Here is a 10389-nt window from a genome sequence, read left to right as displayed (position 1 = left end):
GGGCACTGCCTGGGGGCATCTTCCTGTTTGCAGGCTGGAAAACAGGACAGGTCAGACTAAGGCTGACGGGTCCAGCCAAGGTGATGCAGGTGCTGTGCACAGGCAGAGGGGTGGGGAAGGGATGTCATGAGCCTTCTGGCAGATGGACTGATCACTCAGAGTTGCAGTTCAGGTGTCTCAGTGACTTGTTTAAGCATGAGAGCTCATGTTCATTTTATCCTTTCCTGCACCCCCCACCCCTTGGGAGAGGAAACTGAAAAGACAGGCTCAGGAAAGCTCCTTATCTGTCTGGCAATCCTTGCATTGATCTTCTCCTTGAGGCATCCACTTGGAAAAATGCTGGGGCTGATCTGGATGTGTGAGCAACCCTGACCCACACAGCACCCTCTCCACAGCAGAGGCACATTTCTTGCCCAATAGGGTTTGCTCCTCCACCACATCTTCTCCCCTCAGTGTTGTTGGGATCTCCCGGGCAGGCTGAGCGCTGACCCTGGCAGGCGGCAGAGTCCCTGCCCGGCACAGCCCTGGGGTGCAGGGACCCTGCTCTGCAGGACAGCCCTGGGCACCCCTGCCTGCACATTTACATTTACACCCCACAGCCACCCTGGGGACAACACAGCATTCACATCTTGTCACTCTGACAGTGCAGAAGGCAATCCCTGCTCTGCAGCACATCCTCTCCTCTGATCAGAGAACCTCTGAGAGCTGTACTTACATCTCTTGCAGGCTCTGCAATGTGACAGCTTTATGAGATCCTACCATGATTTGCAGATGCAATGCCCTGTAGCCACAGGCTTTATATCTCTGAAATTTCTCTCCAGTGACCTCTCAGCATCCTCCCACCCCAGACTGCGTTTCCCTCTCTCTGCCCGGCTCCTGTGCCCTCGGTGCTGCAGGCAGAGCCCTCAGCCCTGCTGCGTGTGCAGAGGAGCTGCTCCTGGGCAGAGCTGTCTCTCTGCAGCGCTGCCGCTGCCATGAGCTCCCTGTGTCCCAGGAGCCCAGCCCAGCTCAGCAGCACAGGAGCAGCCCATGATGTCCCTTTCTCTGTCCTCTCTGGGCTCCTCCAGGTGTCCCTGGGGCTCCAGGGGCACATCCTTTCAAACAACCCGAAGTAATCAGTGATGTTGATTCTCTCTCCTCTGAAGAGACACATCATTGTGTTCTTTGTATTAAACAATGAATTAGTATGAGAATCAACTTTTCTTGTCCCATCATTGGACAGGACACCAGGAATATTACAGCAAAGGATCTAATTCCTCCAAGCCAGGGGAGGAATATCTTCAGTTGAATGAGTTTAGGCATTTTATTCTGGTTTTATACTCCCAGGTCTAGAGAGACATTCATCAGTCTTTGGCCATGTCATATGTGTGCTCTGATTCAAAGCCTTTGCACACATGGGCTCTTGGACACTCGGTACCAGGTTTCTTGTGGCAGGTCAGAGCTGGGCTGGTGCCACAGCTGGGGTGGTTCAGCCCAGATGTGAGACAATGTCCTCAGCCAGGGACCTGACTGGGGGAGCTGGAGCTGTCAGTGCTGCAGACAGAGCTGTGACACGGATGGAATGAACTGCCAGGCAGGGTGGCAGGAGTGAGTTCATCTGGTCTGCAAGGACAGCAGCCACCAAGCACACCAACAGTCCAGATCAGAACTCAGTCTAGACCTGGAAGGCAATTCAAGGGCCCCATAATGAGCTGTTCCTACCACAGGAATAGTTAAAGGACAAACAAAGACAGTTTGTAGCTACTGATGAATTTAATTAGGGAAAGAGGTGAGAATCCCTGTGTCCTCTTGTCCTCCCTCTTCACCAGCCACATGTCCAGGGCCTCTATGACTTGAGACAGGAATCTGCAGAAAAAACAGCAGTGGATGTGGATCAAGTCAGGGGTCACTGGAACTAACACAATCCTCTCCAGTCTATGGGACAGCAGGGGCAGCATCCCAGGAGCTGGGACAGCAGGACGATGTCACAGTGAGGCCACTCTAGACCATCTGTGAAAGCTCATGGAGACTGGGGGGACTCCCTGACCACTGGCAGCTCTCACACAGTGTGTGCACTTTTCAAAATGGCCAATGGGTGAGCAGGGGAACTAAGGGCTGTGCCCCAGAGCGTGTCCACTGGGACCCCATTTCTGGGTGTCTGGAAGAGAAGGTGACGGGCTTTACCCAGGGCAGGTTGTGTCTGTCCATCCTCTTTGCTTTCTGTGAGGAAAGGACAGGGTGGCTGGATGGGGGGAGAACAACAATGGCCCGTTACCTGGAAGTCAGCAAGGCATTCAGCATCATCCCCCACAATATTTTGTGTCAGTGTGTAAGTAGATGAGAAAAATCAATCTGGATGGTTGGGCTTGGAAAGGTGCTGTAGAAAGGGAGAAACTTTCCAGTCCTGAGGACAGTCAAGCACTGGAAGCTGTTTCCCAGGAGTGCGCACCCACTCTGTCCCAGAAAGTGACCAAGACGTGTTTGGATAAAGCCCTGAGCAATCTGGTCTGACCCTGCTGTGAGCAGGAGGTTGGTCAAGACACCTGGCGAGGTCCCTTTGAGCCTGAATGGCACTGTCCTTCCTTCCCCTTCATGTTTTCAGTTTAGGGACAGCTCTCAGGTTCTCCCTGACCAAAGGAATAATTTACATGTGCAGGGCTGCTTTACAAATGCCTCCAAACAGTCCTGACCACAACTTTTGCATTCCTTTTCATTTGCCCCAATCCAGGGTCTTTTTTGCTCTCCTAATGCCCTTGCAGAAAGAACAACCCTCCTTGTTAATCCTTTCAGAGCATGTTGTTCAAGAGGTGTCAGCATCCATGTACCTAGTCTGCACATCAGCCAGGCAGCAAAGCCACAGTTACATAAATGGAGATGAGGCACTTGACCAGCTCCTTGAACCCAGATATCAGCGTGACATGTCAGCTGAGATTCCCGGGAACACCTGAACTGTAAGTGCAGAGCATGTGAGTCCTGGTTGGGTATCCTGGCTTGTCTCCTGACCCATGTGGTGCTTCAGGCTGTGAAGAGAATCAAAACCAGCCATTGGACTGGGGTAGTTCCATTTTACACGTGTCACACAGGGCAGATGAAGGGAGCTCAGAACTGCAGACTCTGCTGCACGGTTGGGACTGCAGAGACTGGAAATGCAGGTGACAGTGTGTGTCAGTGCACACACATAAAGGTTCTGGATTCCCTTGGGCCTTTGCACTGACCTGGGATCTGTTCCTTGGCCTTCTTTGTCTCAGAAAGAAACTGTTCTCCTATGCAACCTCTATCACACCACGTAAGAAATAATTAAAAGGTAGAAAAATAATGAAAGAAGCACAATTTGGGGGTAATTCTGTCCAAGAGGTGTACTCTTTAAATGATTAAAACAAAAAAAAAGTGAGAGAAAAAGCATTGTTCTAAGAAATTATTTCAAGACACAACTGCTGAGGTGTAGTAGATGTTTTGAAAAGCAAGAATGACTGTTAGGAATGAAATTAAAGAGCTTTAGTTCATCATCATCATCAGTGAGAATAAGGAGTTCCCTGTTACTGTTACTAGTGATAGCACCACTGTTCACAAACATCCTTCAGAGCATCTCCATTGTTCCTGGGCTCCAAAGCTAATCCTGCTCAGAGTTTGACAGGATTGCTGCAAACCCCTGTGACCCAAATCTCTACAACTGTCTCCGCTCAACAGCCTTTTTCCCCAGGAAGGGGAAAACTGCCAATGCAGACACCAACCCAGTGCCCAACCTGCCTGGAGAGCCAGGACAGTTGTGCCACACAACAGCAGCCACTGAGGGAACCTGGAGGTGATGGAACTGAAATGGTTTCAACCCAAATAATAGAATCAGAGAATCATGGAATCATTGAGGCTGGAAAAGACCCTTAAGAACATGGAGTCCAACCGTAAATCAAGCACTGCCCAGTTCACCACTAAACCATGTCCCAAAGCGCCACATCTCCAAGTCTTTTAAACACCTCCCGCAATGGAAGCTCCAATCCTGAGCTGGCAGGACACCACTGGCTGCAGTTGGACATAAGATACTGGTCATGGCTGTGAGTTCAGCCCTCGCTGGCAGAATGTCTCACACCCTCACTGAGGAGGGCAGGGGGCTGGGAGAGGGGAGCACGTTTCAGTTTCCAGATCCCAGCACAGAGCCCAAACCATCCTGCTCTTGGACTCTGGATCCCATTTCCTGAGATGAAAGCTGGTGGGGCTTCTGTGGATAATCATGTTAAAAGGCATGAATAATCCTTCAAGTGATTGTGTAATATGTCTAGGAATGTCAGTCGCATATGCTTATATTTACATATTTGTAAAATAGTACACTGCATCTGTGGTCGCCCCTCTGGCAATGACAATTGAATAGGTATTTGCACTATAAAGCTCCATACCTCATCCACAAGCACACATCTCAGTGGTTCAGATGACGGGTGTCTGGCAAACGTCACCCTTTGTGTCCCCAGGTGATGGACACTGCTCATGTGCCTCTGCAGAGAGTGGCAGGAGCTGGATCCCCTTCTCGGGACAGACTCCTTCCAGGAGAGACACAGACACAGGGGGAACTCATCAGGGCTTTACGGCATTTCACTCGGCATCAGTTTGACATATTGGGTGCTGTCCTGTGACTGCCCTTTCTGCACAAATGATCATACAAACACAACCATTTAGTGAGACGTGGTGATAAAGTGGCTGTTATGGACAAGAAAGCTCATCGTGAACTCTGCAGAGAGCGAGGAAGTTCATAATAAGCACCAGGAAGAACGAAGAAGCTCGAGGCCTCTTCTGAAGAGCGGGAGGCCTGAGCAGCTGTGATTGGCCATTGTAGGTGTGGGAGAGGGTCAGGGCATGTCAGGGAGAAGCAATGAGATGGCTGATGGCTTCAGTGAACCCTTCCAGCCATGTCTGAGCCCAGAAATGGAAAGCAGTTGATGTCTGCAGGTGGAGGAGGAACAGGAGGAAGATTTTCCTGGGAATACGGAAGGAAGAAAGGCCTCTCTTGGGCTAATCATGTATGGCAGTGCCATTTGCATGCTGTGGGCATGGCTGTGCCTGGGAGATGGGGAACGGCTGCTGCTGGGGTGGCTGTGCTCAGTCATGGCCCATGAGCTGACCCTGCTCTGCTCCTCTCTTATACTGCCCACACTTGGATGGTCCTCAGGAATCATCCATGAGCCTGGTGGATCCATGAACCTCCTGGAGTGATGAGCTATGGATCCAAATAGAGGATTCAAGCAAGTTTGGGATTGGGACATTGAGGTGACTGGTGACCATTGCCAGGTGTATGAAAGAAGCTGAATGTGTTGTGAGGAACTCACAGGTATTTCCAACTCCACAGAAAACCAGAGTCTTGCAGTTAAAGCAACAGCACTTGACATAAAACCCACCCCAAAACACAAAACACTCACACTGACCACAGGAAAAGCCTTGAAAAACATTGGAGAAAGATCTGCCAGGTCCCAGGGGTCAAGGCTCAGCCATTCTGGTGATGAACAAGCATCAAGGGCTGACATGGCATCAGAGCCACCTCCACATGGCCCTCACCGCCTGTAACCAGCGTCTCCAAGTCTTGCCTTCACCATCCTCCAGGGACAGGGACTGCACTGGTTGTTTCCTTCACAGCTGTGTCAGTGATGGCCCTTCATGGGGACCAAACACCCTCAGAAACTTGGGGTTTGCTTCTGCCTTTCACTTCATTAGAGGTTTGTTCATTCTCTATATAGCTGCAGTTCAGGATCATGGCACCAGAGGGCTCATTAACATCTAAAATGCTCTTACAAGACAAGGGTCTGTGCATCATTATCCTAAAGGCTTCAAGTCTGGTGTGGATGATTAGGGACATTTCAAGAATAGCGAAACAGAGAGCATTTGCATAATAAATAGCAATAAAGCCAAATTTCTTCTATTCCCTTCCCTGCTCGCTCTTCCCTCCCTTTCCAGAACAGGTGGTATCAGCAGACTCCAGTTCATATCGATATGGAGTGTCTCCTGATAAAGACTGAATACGTCAGAAAAGTGGGTGCCTAAATCACCACTTGAATGAGGAGATAGTCCAGAACACCTCAGGAGGAATCACACAACTCTGGATCAAAGGTAGGTGTCCCTAGCAGTCTCAGGTGCCACAGCACAACGATACTTGTGTTCAGGGAGCTGGTCAAGTGACCCATCTCCTGTTCTGTAAGGGTGTCTGAGTTTGCTCAGGTCACCCCTGACTTGACCCCCATCCACTGCTGGGTGTTCTCCAGACTCCTGCCTTCAGGAACAAAGTCCCAGGAGACCTTGCTGGTGAAGATGGAGGCAAAGAAGCCATGAAGAACCTCAGTCCTGTCTGATTCTACTCTTACGAATTTCAGCAGCAGGCCCACATTCTCCCTGTCTATTCTCTTACTGCAAGTTAAGCTCTGTCAGCTCATCTTGCTGCCCTTCAGGTACAGGTATCAAGTCCAGGGCAGCTTTGGCATCATCCCCACATCCGTGGACAAGGTTTCTAAATTCCTCCTTTGCAGCTTCCCCTGCTTCCACCTCTGTGTGTTGCCTTTGTGCCCTGAGCTCCATCGGTTCAGACATACACCCTCACGAGATAAATGCTTCATTTCGCTGGTTCTCAGATAGATCATTCTTGTGCTTGGAGCAGCCTGTCCTGAAAGGCTGATCAGATTTCCTGAGCTCCTTCACCCTTCAGATCTGCTTCCCATGGCACCACCTGAATCAGCACCCCCAGTTTGACAAAGTCTTCTCCTCTGGAGCCCACCAGCCTGTGCTCTGCTGCTGGCCTTCCTCCCTCCCCTCTGGTGCCTGGGACCCCACTGAGTCCGGGTCACAACAGCCAAGGTGGACACTGATGTTCACATCCCTCACCAGCTATTCCTTGTTTCCCAGTTCCAGATCCAGTTGAGCATCACTCTCATTGGCCCACAATGCAGACACATTAAGCAGTTGGCCCAAGATCCTTTGGACTGATGGCACTTGCCACTTTGCCAGGCCAGTTAATGTCAGAGCAATTACAGTTCCCCATAGGAACCTGCTCATTGACTGGTGACTTCCTCCTTGAGTTGCGGACAGAAGATCTTGTCCATTTCTTCTACATGATCATGTAGTTTGTAACACCCAACACATTGTCACTCTCTATTGGATTTACATGACAAACTCTTGGAACTGGGGGTAGGTGTGGGTGTGCTACAGTTGTCACCTCTCTGGGAAGACAACAGGAGTTTGACCAATGTCAGACAGAGCCGATTTCAGCTGCTCCGAGATGGACCCACTCCTTGCCAAACCTGAGCCACTCAGTGATGCTGGCAGCACCTCTGGGATATTGTATTTGAGAAAGGGTAAAAAACGCTGCACAACAGCAGGTGGGAGAGAGGAGGGAGGAAATGGGAGAGAAAAGCACTGCAGACACCAAGGTCATATCCCATAGGACCCAAGCAGGTCCCTCAGCAGGCCAAATCTTGCTCTCCTGAAATCCTGCTCTTGGCCTTGTTCTCATCTCCCAGGAGCCTCAGCTCCACTTTCCATCCATGACTGTGCCATCCTGACCAACTCTTTCTGGTTTGTAAGTGTGAAGTCCCACAGGGCACCTCACCCCACTGACTCCTCAGTCACCCATGTCAGGAAACGTTGTCAATGAGCTCCAAACCCTCCTTGTCCCCAGCCAGGAACCTGGGAGGTGTGGGACCATAGTCCTGCCCTTGGTCTTGCACAGCCCCACATCACACTGTTCCAGGAAGGGCCCTGGGCAATGCGGGAGGGACAGGATCTGCGTTCCCAGGGCTGGGGGTCAGATCTTGGCCCTTTGGTTAATGAAACACATCCAGCTTTACTCAGCATCAGAGAGACCTTTACTTTGCTTTTCCTGACCTGTCATCTCTGCCTCCAGTTTTCTGCTCTAAACAAACCTGAGTATTGTTTCTCAGTAGTGTCCCTCAGTGTAACACATAAACCGTACAATAAACTTTGGAGTTTGAATCTGACTTTGACTTCTTGAGAGGTTTCATCAACTTCCTCCAGGGTCTGAGGTCCATGGACTCAGCACCAAACCCAGCAGAGGGGTCATTAAAGCGCCTTGGGCTGCTCCTGTGCTGCTGAGCTGGGCTGGGCTCCTGGGACACAGGGAGCTCATGGCAGCGGCAGCGCTGCAGAGAGACAGCTCTGCCCAGGAGCAGCTCCTCTGCACACGCAGCAGGGCTGAGGGCTCTGCCTGCAGCACCGAGGGCACAGGAGCCAGGCACAGAGAGGGAAACGCAGCCTGGGCTGGGAGGATGCTGAGAGTTCACTGGAAATGAAATCCTCTCAGATATGAAGCCTGTGGCTGCAGGGCATTGCATCTGCAAATCATGGTAGGATCTCAAAAAGCTGTCACATTGCAGAGCCTGCGAGAGATGTAAGTACAGCTCTCAGGGATTCTCTGATCAGAGGAGAGGATATGCTGCAGAGAAGGGATTGCCTTCTGCACTGTCAGAGTGACAAGACGTGAATGCTGCGTTCTCCCCAGGGTGGCTGTGGGGTGTAAATGTAAATGTGCAGGCAGGGGTGCCCAGGGCTGTCCTGCAGAGCAGGGTCCCTGCACCCCAGGGCTGTGCCGGGCAGGGACTCTGCCGCCTGCCAGGGTCAGCGCTCAGCCTGCCCGGGAGATCCCAGCAACACTGAGGGGAGAAGATGTGGTGGAGGAGCAAACCCTATTGGGCAAGAAAGGTGCCTCTGCTGTGGAGAGGGTGCTGTGTGGGTCAGGGTTGCTCACACAGATGCAGATCACCCCCAGCATTTTTCCAAGTGGATGCCTCAAGGAGAAGATCAATGCAAGGATTGCCAGACAGATAGGGAGCTTTCCTGAGCCTGTCTTTTCAGTTTCCTCTCCCAAGGGGTGGGGGGTGCAGGAAAGGATAAAATGAAAAGGAGCTCTCATGCTTAAACAAGTCACTGAGACTCCTGAACTGCAACTGTGAGTGATCAGTCCATCTGCCAGAAGGCTCATGACATCCCTTCCCCACCCCTCTGTCTGTGCACAGCACCTGCATCACCTTGGCTGGACCCGTCAGCCTTAGTCTGACCTGTCCTGTTTTCCAGCCTGCAGACAGGAAGATGCCCCCAGGCAGTGCCTGTGAACAGGCAGGATCTGTAGGGCCAGGGGGAGGGCACAGAGGGTGGGATGGTCTGTGAGCACTGACAGGGAAGAGACATGGACAGGGAAACACCTCCCAGGGGAGAATCTCCAGGCAGCAGGGAAATGATCAGAAATGAGAGGAAACCAAACCCGGAATGGTTATGGGAGGGAGAACAGAGAAAAGTGCCTGTGATCCCCTGCAGTGCAGATCCCTCCTGTGAGCAGCCCCCTGGCCTCCTCTCCCACCCAGCAAAGCCTCTGCCCTCAGGGCCGGGGGCTCCAGGGCATGAAGCAGCTCCTGTGCAGCCAGAGCTCCAGTTCCTCTGCAGAGCACAGGGGCTGAGAGCAGCTGCCCGGCAGTGTTGGTGTCTGGGAGGTGCTGCACAGCTGGGGAAGGGTGACGCTGTCTGAGTGCCCGGCTGCCTCTGCCCTGGCCTCTCTCACACCCACCCTCACCACATTTTCCTTCTTGCTCCCCTGCTCTGGGTCACTGCTGTTGGGATCTTGTTCTTGCTGTCAGGCTCTCTGGGGATGGCAGTTTCAGCTGCAGAGTCACAGCCTGATCTTGTGGGTCCTTTCCTGCAGGTGTGTCCATGGGCACACGTGTCCCAGCTTTGCTCTGACCTGTGGGCTGTGGGCAATGCAGTCTGTGGGGCTGGGGAATGAGCTGAGTGTGTCCTGGGCTAAACGTTGGGTGCTGAGACCTTAGGAAAGGGTGAGACCTGTCATGGTCTGAGGTGGATCCCTCTGCTCTCAGCAGTGCCTGGTGGCTTTTCAGGGTGACATGGGAGTGTGATCAGCCCCCATCTCAGAAAGGTGCCAGCCCAGGGCAGCTGGAGCAAGACAGAGGGACAGAGCAGCTGCCCTCACTCTGCACTGACCCACAGGCACTTCTTTTTTTCCTCATTACAGCGCCCTATGCTGAGGAAAAGCAAATGTCCAACAGCAGCTCTATCACCCAGTTCCTCCTCCTGGCGTTCACAGACACACGGGAGCTGCAGCTCTTGCACTTCTGGCTCTTCCTGGGCATCTACCTGGCTGCCCTCCTGGGCAACGGCCTCATCATCACCACCATAGCCTGGGACCAGCACCTCCACACCCCCATGTACTTCTTCCTGCTCAACCTCTCCCTCCTCGACCTGGGCTCCATCACCACCATTGTCCCCAAATCCATGGCCAACTCTCTGTGGGATACCAGGGTCATTTCCTACACAGGATGTGCTACACAACTCTTTCTGTTTGTGTTTTTCATTTCAGCAGAGTATTTTCTTCTCACCATCATGTCCTACGACCGCTACGTTGCCATCTGCAAACCC

The sequence above is a fragment of the Columba livia genome, unplaced genomic scaffold (assembly GCF_036013475.1).
Source record: "Columba livia isolate bColLiv1 breed racing homer unplaced genomic scaffold, bColLiv1.pat.W.v2 Scaffold_140, whole genome shotgun sequence".
NCBI lineage: Eukaryota > Metazoa > Chordata > Aves > Columbiformes > Columbidae > Columba > Columba livia.
This window is presented reverse-complemented; position numbering follows the sequence as displayed.